This window comes from Equus caballus, chromosome 17 (genome assembly GCF_041296265.1).
Source record: "Equus caballus isolate H_3958 breed thoroughbred chromosome 17, TB-T2T, whole genome shotgun sequence".
Taxonomy (NCBI): domain Eukaryota; kingdom Metazoa; phylum Chordata; class Mammalia; order Perissodactyla; family Equidae; genus Equus; species Equus caballus.
Window position 1 is genome coordinate 49,913,012 of NC_091700.1, and position 12,728 is coordinate 49,925,739.

The following is a 12,728-nucleotide window of genomic DNA, read 5'->3' on the forward strand; positions in this document are numbered from 1 at the left end:
GTCCATAGTACCTTCTTCACATGACAAGCAGTGAATTCCAAGGCTACCTCTCGCCCTGCCTGTGCCTGGTGAGCTTGTGCAGCAGGCAATTTCCTCTGTCAACTGGATTCCATCCTTTGGAGAAAAGCCATGTATGTCCCTTGCAGGATGGCCAAGGTTTCTTTCTGTGCATATCTTCCTTTCTTGTGGCATCACTTCCCTTCTTCCTGTCTCAGCTCTCTTGACCTCCCATGCGGAGCACAGGGTCCTCTTCCACAACATCATGTTTAAAGAGCAAACTATTTCATATACGTATAATATACATACAGAAAGAGCACAGACCATAAGACCACAGCTTGATGAATTTTCACCATGCAGCCTTCCTCATCTAACCAGCCCTGGACCAAGAAACAGAGTATTCCCACTTCTCAGATGCTTCCCTGGTGCCACCACCCCTGTCACTACTCCCTGGCCCAAGGGTTATCTCTCTCCTGACTGCTGGCACCACACATTAGTTTCCCTTTATTCTGAGTTTTACACAATGGGACAGTACAGTAAGTCATCTTTCACCATACCGTAGTCTTGTGTGGAGCAATATTGTGATGGGAAGCACTCTGAGTGGCTGTGTCCCCTCCTTCCATCTATCCTTGCAAACAACAAACATGGCTGGTCTGTTACACATGGACATTGTGCCAGAGACTGTGGACGCACACGATTGCCCAAGCGCTGTTACAGAACAGCACCTGGAGGCTCTATGGGGAAAGCGGGCAGGGGCCCAGCCTCAGCTGTCTCACAGCTGACTGCAGCCCCTGGTCTGTGCTCTCAGAAGCCCCCCTAAGTGAAGGCAGCACTCCCGATTTGCCCTGTGGACAAATGGTACTGGAGGTGCTCTCTTGAACTTTCCCTTCCAGGCTGGTACCGTTCTGTTTCTCCTGACCCACCTGTTCTAGCCTCTCAGGACACTCCTGGTTCTCTGTTATTTATTTATTTTAAGGAAGATTAGCCCTGAGCTAACATCTGCTGCCAATCCTCCTTTTATGGTTGAGGAAGACTGGCCCTGAGCTGACATCTGTACCCATCTTCCTCTACTTTATATGTGGGACGCCTGCCACAGCATGGCTTGACAAGCAGTGTGTAGGTCCACATCCGGGATCTGAACCAGCGAACCCCAGGCTGCTGAAGTGGAACATGCCAGTTTAACTGCTGCACCACAGGGCTGGCCCCTCTCTGTTATTTTTGGATAAACTGGTTGCTGATAAGCACTGTGGCTGATAACAATTTACCACATTATCCCCTCTGATAAGGTGTTCTATCTTAATAATGCCATAACCACTGAGCAGCTCTGCTCCAGTGCAGCGACCCAAGGGGTTTATTTGCTTCCATCTCCTTCAGTGGCATCTTGCCTCCAGACCTCTCAATAGGATGTTACCCAAGGTTGTATCCTCATGTCCCTCTCTTTATTACATTGCCCTTAATCACAGATATTAGTTCCTTCCGTACCCCTAAGCACCCCTGACACTTCCCCAGGCCCCAGACTGCGTTTCCTCATGGGGATCTTGCCCATGCCTCAGACTTCTGCTCCCAAAACACCCTCTTCCCCTCCCCCACCATCACCCTGCCACTCTCCTTGTCCAGCTCTCCACAGCTCACCAGTCCTCTTCACTCTGCCTGCGAGATGCCTAGTCCCCTTGCCACCACCCTCCTTCTCTCCCTTCGGCCTCTGTCTGGATTGTTGAAAATGCTGCCCTTCCCGCTTGATCACCTTCCATCCCCATGTTCCCTGCATCACCATCAGGTTCGTTTTCTAGTCAGCCTCCAGTTGCTGCTCAGTGCCTATGGGACAGAGCCCCACTCGTTGGCCGGGCATCTAAGCCCTCTGTGACCTGTCCCCAGAAACTCATCTCAGCAGAGATCCTGTGATTTCCCCCAGGCACCCTCAGTCACAGCTCAGCCTTCCCCACTCCTGTCGCTTGTGCTGCAGCTGCTTCTGTGGGACACAATGCTTTAGCACCAGGCAGATGGGAGGGATCACAGAGATCAAGCCCCTTACCTCGCGGGGTATCCTGGTCTCTCCTGCACACCACACAGCCCAGTGGCCTGGGAAGCCTTTCCTGATGAGCTGGGCAGGAGGTGATCTTTCCCTTCCTGAACTCTGCCATATTGATGATCCACATGGCTTTTACTTTATGTTAGAACTATTTTATGTCTGAATGTTTCCCCTCCCTGTTGCTGACAGAATGAGGCTCCCCCCACCCCGACCCACCAAAATGTCCCTGTTCTAGTCCCTGGCCCTTGTGAATATGTTATGTTACGTGCAAAGGGGAATTAAAGTTGCAGATGGAATTAAGGTTGCTAATCAGCTGACCTTGAGATGAGGAGATGACCCTGGATTATCCACGTTAACCCAATGCAATCACAAGAGTCCTTAAAAGTGGAAGAAGGAGGCCAAAAAAAGAGCCAGTGTCAGAGTGATGTGGAGTGGGCAAGACCTGAGCAGACACTGCTGGCTTTAAAGATGAGGGAAGTGACCATGAGCCAAGGAATACAGGCAACCTCTAGAAGTCGGAAGAGGTAAAGACACAAATTCTTCCTCAGAGACTCTAGAAGGGAGCGAAGCTGTGACAACACCTTTGATTTCTGCCTGGTGCGATCTGCTCTATAACTGTGACTCAATAAACCTGCATCGTTTCAGCCCCCCAGTTTTGTGGTACTTTTTTACAGCAGCAGTAGAAAACTAATATACTCCCCAACTAGATTTAAGCATTTAGAGGGAGGACACATTTCTTATATTCTTTGTATCCCACAGGGAATAGCGTGCTGCCTTGTATACTATAGGTGCTCAATAGATGTTTGCTCGATGGCCCCTGGCTGGTTCCCGGAAACTGAAGAGGGCAGAGCTGGGCTTTGAGCCTTCCCACTGACCCCTCAGAGCCCATAGGCCCTCCTGGGCTCTCATTCTGGCCTCTAGTCATCAACCTTATCTGTATCCCATTCCTGATAGTATGTAATCTCTGTTAATGGATAATATTTTAAGGCTGGACCCCTTCTTGGAAATATTTACATTTAAAGGAGTAACCCGGGAGCTATAAACACATCACACCCAAAGGTGTTAAGCCATAGTGGCAGAACTAGGCAATGATGCCTTTGGCCTTGAAAAGGCTTCCTATCTGGTCCGTAGCTCTCATTGTCCATTTCCATTTTGGTGAACAAGGGGCCAGAAGACATGGGCCCTAAACTTGGCTTCTCCACCAACTTTCAGGGTGTTGTTTGAAGAACTCCTTAACCTTCCTGACCCTGAGAAACAGGTTAATTAAGCTCTCTCTGGCTCAAGGCTGTAACTCCAGGCTACCTCAGGAAATGGGGGTAAGGTTGACCCTGCCCAGAAATTCAGCAAGTGAGGCAGTGAATCTGGAACATACCCATGTTTGTTTGGACACCACTGGAAGACACACCATATTTATCCCGTGGCCTTCCACACTCCTGGCACACCGAGGGTAAGAATCCTGCAATCTAGGTGCTTAGCTTGGCTACCATGTGTCCATCTTAAATGTGACCTTTAAATTACAATAAACATGGGCACATTACACACTCATCATCTCACTTGCTGAATTTCTGGGCAAAGTCAGCCCTCACTCCCGCTTCCTGAGGTGGCCCGGAGTTACAGTCACTTGGGCCCGAGGCTGCTGGCTCTGCTCTCATTCGCACTTTTCCTTCTCGCCAGATGGGACTTCTCCTTTTACCCTGACCCTGGGCTCAGATAGGTGAGCAGAACTTGGAGCTGGCTGCCCACTTCCCTTCCTGGACAATCACACTTATCCGTTTTCTTCCCCCGTGCCCCACCCGGGTTAATTCCCGACCCTCTTGCCTAACCTCCTGGTGTAATTAGCTTTGTTACATCCTCTGCTGTGTGGAGCAATGGGGTTCCCCCTTCCGCTCAGGCACGCCTGTGTCCTGCTGGATGGAGCAATGGGTTGTCCTTGTGTGATTGGGGTCACAATCAGTGTTCTGGTCTCAGCTCTGCCACCAGCCAGCTGGGAACTCTAAGCAGCTCTATGGGCTATCCATTCTTCAATTAAAAAGAGGGGCTTAAAATAGATGGACCTAGAAAATGGGCCAACCAAGAAACTGCTCGGAATTTTTTAAGGACTCCCATTACCTCAGGAGGAAGACCAACCTCCTCATTATGGCTCACAAAGCCTTTCAGATCTGCTCTGTCTTTACCTGGAGGGCTTCAGTCTTACTCTCCAACTCAGACTCTAAGTTTTGGCAACAATGAATGGCTTGAAGCTCCTAGACATGCCAGATTGTCTCTTATTCCTACAAGTTTGCAGATGATGCTGTCCTGTCTTCATCACATTTTCCATGTCCTTTCCTGCCTCTTTCTCCCTTTGATTCTTACTTACTTCTGGGGGTTCAACTATGACTTCACTTCCTGAAGTTGTCTTTCTGACCCTGCCTCTTCGGGGGTCAGAAAGGTGCTGAATTAGGTGCTACTTTCTTACAGGCTGCTAATAGCTGCCTTTATCTCTATTTTGGCACAATTCTAATAGTCTTCTTACTTGTCTGAGTCCTCTCTATGCCCAACAGCCTATAGGCTTCTTGAAGACAAGATGTGATTTGCTCACTGTAGACTCCTTAGTGTCTAGAGCTGTACTGGCCAATATGGTAGCCACTACCCATAGGTGGGTACTGAATACTTGAAATGTGGCTACTCCTAGTTGAGATGTGCTGAAAGTATAAAATACACAATGGACTTAAAGACTCAGAACAAAAAAAAGAATGAAAAATAATTTTATATTCTCATTCATAATTTTTTATATTGACTACTTGTTGGAATGATAAGACTTAGGATATACTGGGTTAAATAAAATATATTATTATATTAATATCACCTCTTTCTTTTTACTCTTTTTTGTATGGCTACTAGAAAATTGAAAATCACATATGAAGCTTGCATTTGTGGCTTGTGTCATATCTCTGTTGGACTGTGCTGGTCTACAGTGTATTGCCTGGTACGTCTGTTGAGTGAATGAGTTGGTAGATGGATCTATAGGAAAGCATAGGTGACTGTCTTCCCATCTCAGTCTCAGCTCATGTTGCTTTAAGTGCTGGCTTTGCTCCAGGTATCACCCCACAGCCCTCTCATGCTCAGTGGTTTGAGCTTGGCAGCCTGGCTCTTGGTTGTCTGTGGGCCTTCGCCCCCAAGGGATGGAGAAAACTGGGGTGGAACACCTTGCCTTCAGCCTATGGACCCACAAGAGTAAAATATTAACCTGACATCCTGAATTGGGAACAGGACAGATGCTCATTCCAAACAATGGCAACACTAATATCATCAGGGCCATTCATTCCTGGCAGCAGTGGGTGAGGACTCTTTGCTTACTGGAATTTCTTGTTTTATAGTATTTTTATAATATCTGATACTGTAATCAAGCAATATGTTTTGATTGATTTGGGAATTTTCCAAGGTTCTGCAATCTTGAAGAACAAAGAACCCCTTTCTTAAAGAGTAACTGCAGCTTTCCTTTGTGTATAGAACTCTGATTTTTTCCTCATCTTGCATTTTTCGGCTGATTGTGAAACCAGGTTAGGAAGGGGAGTTTAGTAGACCCTGCTTATCGCTGTCAGGAGTCTTTGAACTCTGATCTTTTCAGGATTTAGTGGTTGCTTGGAACAACCACGGGTGTAGCCAGAACACAGTCTTCTGAGGCGCTAAAGCTCTAACTGGGCACAGAATTCTTGAGTCTGGCTGACATTTTGAAAGCCATATTCTTAGAACACAACAGGTTTAGGTTCTTATAATCATAGCCCACATTTACATAGTTTTTATAATTTTCAAAGTGCTTTCACACACAGTGTCTCATTTGGTCTTTACATTTATTTGGTGCCCTTTTAAACAAACCTGTTTGGTAGAATTGTCTGTACTTGCTGCCTTTAATTTCTTTCTTCTCACTCTCTATTAAATCTCCTCAATCATGCTTTCAGACCAACCACTCTATTAAAATTGCTTTCATAAAGGGTCACCCTGACCCACACTTCACTAAATCCAGGCATCCATTCTCAGTCTTCTCATTTTACTTGACCCATTTGTGTCATTTGACACAGTTGATTACTCTTTCCCCCTTGAAATTCTTTCTTCATTTGGCTTCAAGTATGTCGCACTTGCCTGGCTTTCTTCTGACCTCTAAGGCAGCTCCTCTCCATCTCCTTGGCTGTTACCTCCACATCTCCCAGGCTTTTAATCTTGGAGCCTTCCAGGTCTCAGATCTCAGACATCTTCTCTTTTTCATCTATAATCACTTCATTGGTGATTTCACCCAGTCTCATGGTATTAAATATCATTGATACTCTAGCAATTCCTAAATATTTATCATGAGCCTGGACCTCTCCTCTTAATTCCAGTCTCTCATAACCAACTACCTACCCAACATCGCAACCTGGATATCTAAAAAACATCTCCAAGTTTACATTTTCAAACTGAGCCCCTGAACTTCCCCACTGAACATGCTTCTTCTGTAGTCTTCTCTATTTCAGTTCTCTACTTCAGCCAACTTTGTCCTTCCATTTGCTAAGGCTGGGGACCTCAGAGTCAGCTTTGACTCCTCTCTTTTCCAGCCCACAGCAAATATTTTCATCTTTAGCATCAAGCTTCATCCAGAATGCGATTATGTCTCGCCACCTTCACTCCTGTCACTCTGGTCTGAACCACCATCATCTCCTGCCTGGATTCTCTCAGAAGTCTCCACAACTTGCTCAGCAGAGTCTGTTCTCAATGGAGCAGAGTGACTCTGTTAAAATATAAATCAGGCATGTCACTCCTCTACTCAGATGGCTCCCACTTACCCAGAGTAGAAGCTAACGTCCTTCTAATGCTCTTGAAGGCCCAGTGCAATGTGGTACTCCCTCTGACACCATCAACTCTCTCCGCTTCATTCCATGCCAGCCGTACTGGCCTCCTTGCTGTGTTATTCAATGCCAGGTGATGGGCCTCCCCTGGGGTTTTGCATTTGCTTTTCCCTGGAATGTTTTCCCCTTACGTGGCCTTGTGTCTTTCTCCCTTACCTCTCTTACTCCTTTACTCAAGTATGTCCTTCCCACTGAGCGATTCCCTGACACACTCTACCTAAACATGCAACCCCTGCCCCCAAACTTTCCCTATTTCCCTTTCCTACCTTAGTTTTTCTCCATGACACTTACCATCTAACATACTACATATCTTACTTATTTATATTGTTTATTGTCTGCCTCATATTAAACTGTTAGTTCCATGAGTGCAGGGATTTTTATTTTCGTTACTCTTTTTCCTGGAGCTTAGAACAGTGCCTGACCCATGGGATACACTCATTAAAGGCTTGTAAATGAATCAATAGTCCTATTAAATAAGCATTATTATTCTTTCTTCCATTCTAAGAATGAAGGAATTGGGAACTCAAAAAGACCAAAAATAACACCAAACATTCATACACACACATAGATACCTACACATACAAAACAAAACAAAACTTAACCAAGCACAGGTATAGCCCAACCAATGTGCGTGGCCCAAAGAAGGGTGGGAGCGCTGGGTCAAGATTATGTATAGACTAATTGTATTTGGTAATAGTTGGGCTGGTCACTGGAGGGTTGTAACTATGCAATGCACTTAAGAAAAATTCAGGTGTAATGTTTTATAAATGTTACATATTTTTCAAATAATCTTGGAAACTTTTCATTAAATATTAATTTTCATGATGACATCAAAATCACCATCACTCTAATGCTAAGGATAGTAGCAAGCTTTACATCCTATAAGGAAAGTTGGAATTGTAAAATATTATATAGCAACTGATGTGCAAAATTCTTAAAAGTAAGATTAAATTAGAGAAGCCTCAGTCCCTCTCATCACAATATTGTTGGGTCCTTCAGGTTCCAGTAGTTAGTTGCCACTTGCCGTTTGATAGGTACAGGAGACAGCTCAAAGAGTACCTTTTCCATTGTGATGCTGCAAAGTCCATTTTTAGATGATGCAGATTAGAAAATAATGTTTCCAGTCTCAACTTTGGGTTTTACCTCCTGTAGGCAGACTTTCTGAACCCCCTAGAACTGATTAGATATCCCTTACCATACTCAGGGCCAGCTTCACGGGCTTGCAGCCTGTGCAGTCTCACAGTTAGAAGCCCCACGCTAGAAGGGTTTCACACATGGTCTAATGCTTTGCTATCACTGCCTTAAAATTCTTAATAATTTTTGAATGAGGGGCCCACATTTTCATCTTCTAGTGGGCTCCACATGGGCCAAGCCACCCTGATAAGTCATAGCTGAACTAGGGAGGAAGTGTTAAGTGAGGCCCGGGGTGGACAAGCCCATAACCAACTCCAATTATGTTTAAATGATCATAGATGAGGTTGAGTTATTTGATAGTTTTGTGATCATAGTTGCATAAATTTCCTGCACATGTTTGGCTATTGCTTCATTTTATGATTCATTAAATTTTGTTCCATTTAAACGGCAGTTTCAAAATTTGTTTCATTGTGTTCTGATTGTTTCCCAAAACTCATAAATCTAGGTTTAGTGATATGGCATGTAATTCTTGGTAATATATTTTAACGTTATGCTGTTCTTCTGATGAAATAGGAGAAATGCAATATCCAAACTGCCACATTCTTTTTTTTGAGAAAATTTTCCTTGCCTCTGAAAAGCTGGTTTTTCAAATTTGAAATCTTGAGAGCAGGAATTCCATATCCAAAAGGCCTATAAAAGCTAGACAGGTCATGCACATAAAGGAAAGAGACCAAGTGTGAATGGTAGGGACCATGGCCCGCTGGGGAGTAGGTGTATGGTCTACAGGGGCAGCTGCTTTCCAGCCCCAGCTCACTGATGTGGGGAACGTAGGCCTGCTGCTATCAATCTTTCTTTTACCCACAAAGGAAACCCGAATATAGAAATTCATGTGAAATCTCTTGGTTTTTAAAAATATGGGCTCAAATGAAACACCATGTGACCACTCTTGAAGTAACTCTTAGCAGGATGCCTTCACTTTGTCCCAAATAACTCCAAAATATTTTTCCTTTCTTTCATATGATAAGCTTTTTAAGATAAGAAAAAATTATCTAAAATTTTGTTTTGAGGCTCTTTAGAAAGAATTTCTGTAAGATTTGACATTGATGAAGAAATGTTAAATTCGAAATCCAATGACAGCAACCCACCTGGTTAGCTAACCTCCTGTCAGTGGAAAGAGCCATTTGGACAACTTCCGATGTTTTAGTAACTTTCAGAGCTTCTCCATCACAGCTGGTAATGCTGCATGCTCCACCATAGCACTGTGCAATAGACGTATAATGCAAGCCACATATGTAATTAAAATTTTTCTAGAAACTACATTAAAAAAATGGATAGGTGAAATTAATTTCAATAAAATATTTTAACTCAATCTATCTAAAATATTACCATTTCTACATGTCATCACTAATGAGATATTTTACATTCTTTTTTTATATTAAGTTTTTGAAATCCAGTATGTATTTTATATTTAGAACACATTTCAGTCCAGATTAATCACATTTTAAGTGCTCAGTAGACATATGTGGCTAGTGGCTACCCTATTGGGAAGCTCTGGTTTGACACATTCTGCTGTGCTTATGAGCCCAAAGTCACTCAGCTAGGAAGTTGGTAGATCCAATAGTTGCACTCAGTGTTTTGGACTCTTTGCCCTTCTCACGACATTGACTTTTCTGTAAGTGCAGAATTCTGACACCTAGCTTGGGTTTGGCATTTGCGGGGTTTGAGAAGATTCAGGCAGGGAAGTAATGGAAACAGAAAAATAAAAGACATGTCTAAATTTGAAAATGCTGCAGCAGTAGCAATGATCACATTAAGAATTTCCAGGTGACAAGTTCTCATAGATGCAGAGTTTGCCTCTTTCTCACAGTGAGAGGTGTATGAGGCTAGACATTTGCAACTAGCCGTGGAGAAAGCAGACCTAGCTGAGAAGGCTGAGAGTATAACTCAGGTGGTTTGGACGTGAGGCCAACAGAGCTTCTGCGATGGGGTGGATAAGCAAGAGGAGGAAGTCCTTTTACCTATGGTTGTGGTAAACCAATGCACCTGGCCTTTGGGGGATGACTGGGTGATTTATAATATCCAGTAGGTGTGGAAAACTCAGGTGTTGCTGTGGGGATGAAGTGAGGGTGTGCCTCAGTGCAGTGGTTAGGAGATGGCAAGAGGAGTTTGGGGGTGGTCTTTGGTCTTAACTCTCTGGGCAAAGACTCTCTCTGGTAGGGGTCAGATATAAACCTGAGGTTTGGAGTCTCTTGTGTCCCGGTGGTGGTGGGTGTTTCCTGATTCCACACTTACAACCCTGGGGGAAATACTTCTGAGCACTCTTGTGGATCATTAGTCCAAACTTTGTCTTAGAGGAAGTAAAGTTTCTCTTTTTTCTAAAAAATTAGTATACACAAACTTTCCACACTGTGTTGTTATTGTTGCTTTTCAGCATTTGCACAAAACTTGGCACTGCTTTCCATTAGTTGAGCTTTTGACTGGCTTGGTTCTGTACTTTGTCAATGTTGATGATTTTGCTGCAGATTGAAAACACAAGTATTTGGTTTAAAAATCTATATTTTGGGGTTTGAATCTTCTAAACCACGATGAGATGGCTGAATCTAGGTAGTTCCTGATACAAGATATGCTTAGGGAATTAGAATGTGGATTTAGGGGTTTGGGTCAGGCTGAGGAACAACCTTAGGAATTCTGATCTGAGGATGAGTTGCTAAGGTGGCTACATGAGATGGCAGGGGCTTGGGCATAACTGTGACCCTGGAGAGAATTCAGGTTTCCTGAGTTCTTTCACTCACGTAATTTCTCTTGCTGGGAACTCACTCTCTTTTCTCCAATACTAATATAAAAAATTAGTATTTTCTCCAATAGTAATTTAAGAATTTCCTTCATGATTTTTATTAAATCAACCCATTCATTCATATATTTATTAAATGTATTCCTTCAGGGTGCAAATGTTTATTGGACATGAAGTGCCAAGCACTGGGCCAGGTGCTGGAGATTCAAAACCAACAAGGCCTTCATCTCCATCCTCAAGAAACTCACCACCTGGTGAATTCTATCCCCATCGGCCCCCCTGGGTTGGGTCACCATGGGGTCTTATCTAGCCATTCCCCGGTATTCATGTAGTTGGTCTTGTGTTCAGTTTGTTGTTTTCATTCCTAGGATATTCTCTGAAGAGGCCTGGCTCCCCTAAGTGACTAGACATTTTCATTAGCAAACATTATGCTGTCTTCTTTCTTTATAACTCCTCATAGGGCTGGATACTTTGCAAAGAGTGGGGCCTAATACACATGGTCAAACTTCTTTCCAGGGAGCATGAATGGTGTCAGCTAATTATGATTTTTACACATGATGACTGGTATTGCTAATGGAGATTTGAAGGTTGTTGGGGTCGGAGTCAACAGATATGAAAAGTTTCACCCCAACACAGCTTCTACAGTCAGTCTGTAGACTGCACCTGGCCTCTGTTGTCCTTTCACACATCACAGACCTTAAAGACACTCTCTTCTGAAAGTACCACGGTATGTTTGGCATTGTTTTTTAATGACGGGGGATTAAATTAAGGCTATATCTATATGGGTATCTTTCCCGTGTGTTGCAACTGTTCAAGAAGTACAGGTTTATGGAGTTCCCCTAATGAAGTGCGTACACAGTAACTCTCCTTCAAGCTGTCAGGGAGGAATGCTGAGTTACTCAAGTGAATTTCAGTGACCCCCTGACTCTAGAGGGAACCCAGTGTTAGAACAAATTTTTATAAAGAATACACTGTTTGCTTTGCACTGCTGATAATTTCCTCCTGTCTTTGAGGCTGTCAAATAACCAGGAGGCTTGTTGTTTCTTAGGACAAAGGTATTTGCAGAGGAACTGATCAAACCATTATTATTAATAATCTCATTACTGAGGCATCACCGATGCTTTTGTGCATTTGAGGCTACCAAATAGATTAAAGTTTTCTTCTGAAAATTGTGGAGGCACACAGGAACAAAGCGGCTTATGAGCACAGCGTGGGGAGGGCACGTTTGTGTTTGAGAGAATTGCTGTCTCATTCCTACAGGAACGCAAGCCCTCTGGAAAGGGGTCTCCTAAAGGATTGGTCATAGAGGCCCCTACAGGTAGTCATGAGTACGGGCTACCATTGTTAATGAGATTTTTTTTCTGACAAGGGCACCGACATGCTTCTTGGTAAAAGGGGCAAGGAAAGCTCATTATAGCCACAGATAGAGGCTACTAGCAAATGAGAAGAGATTTTCCTCTTTGCTTTGGTGGGAATCAGGAGTAAGAGGGACTTGTGATGGGAGGGAGAGGAAAGCTCTCCTCCCTGTATGCACATTCATAGCGTTCAGTCTCAGGACAATGAGTTCATGTGCACCAGAGTACTCATGCCCTGTGCTCTTCCTGTCTTGAACTGGCTAGAACTAAGTGGCTAGAACATTCAGCCAAAGAAGGCAAGGCTGAATTGCTTCCCATAGGGAACAGTGAACGTCCCAGCTCACATCCTGCCCCAGGAGACTCGGCCCAGGTGGAGCAAGCAGCCTTCAATAGTTGGGTTACCAGATAAAATACAGGACATCCAGTTCAATTGAATACTAAATAAACAACATACAGTTACTTTAGTATGAGTATGTTCCAAATATTGCATGGGACATATACTACAAAATGATGTTATTTATCTGAAATTCAAATTGGACTGGATGGCCTGCATTTTTATTTGC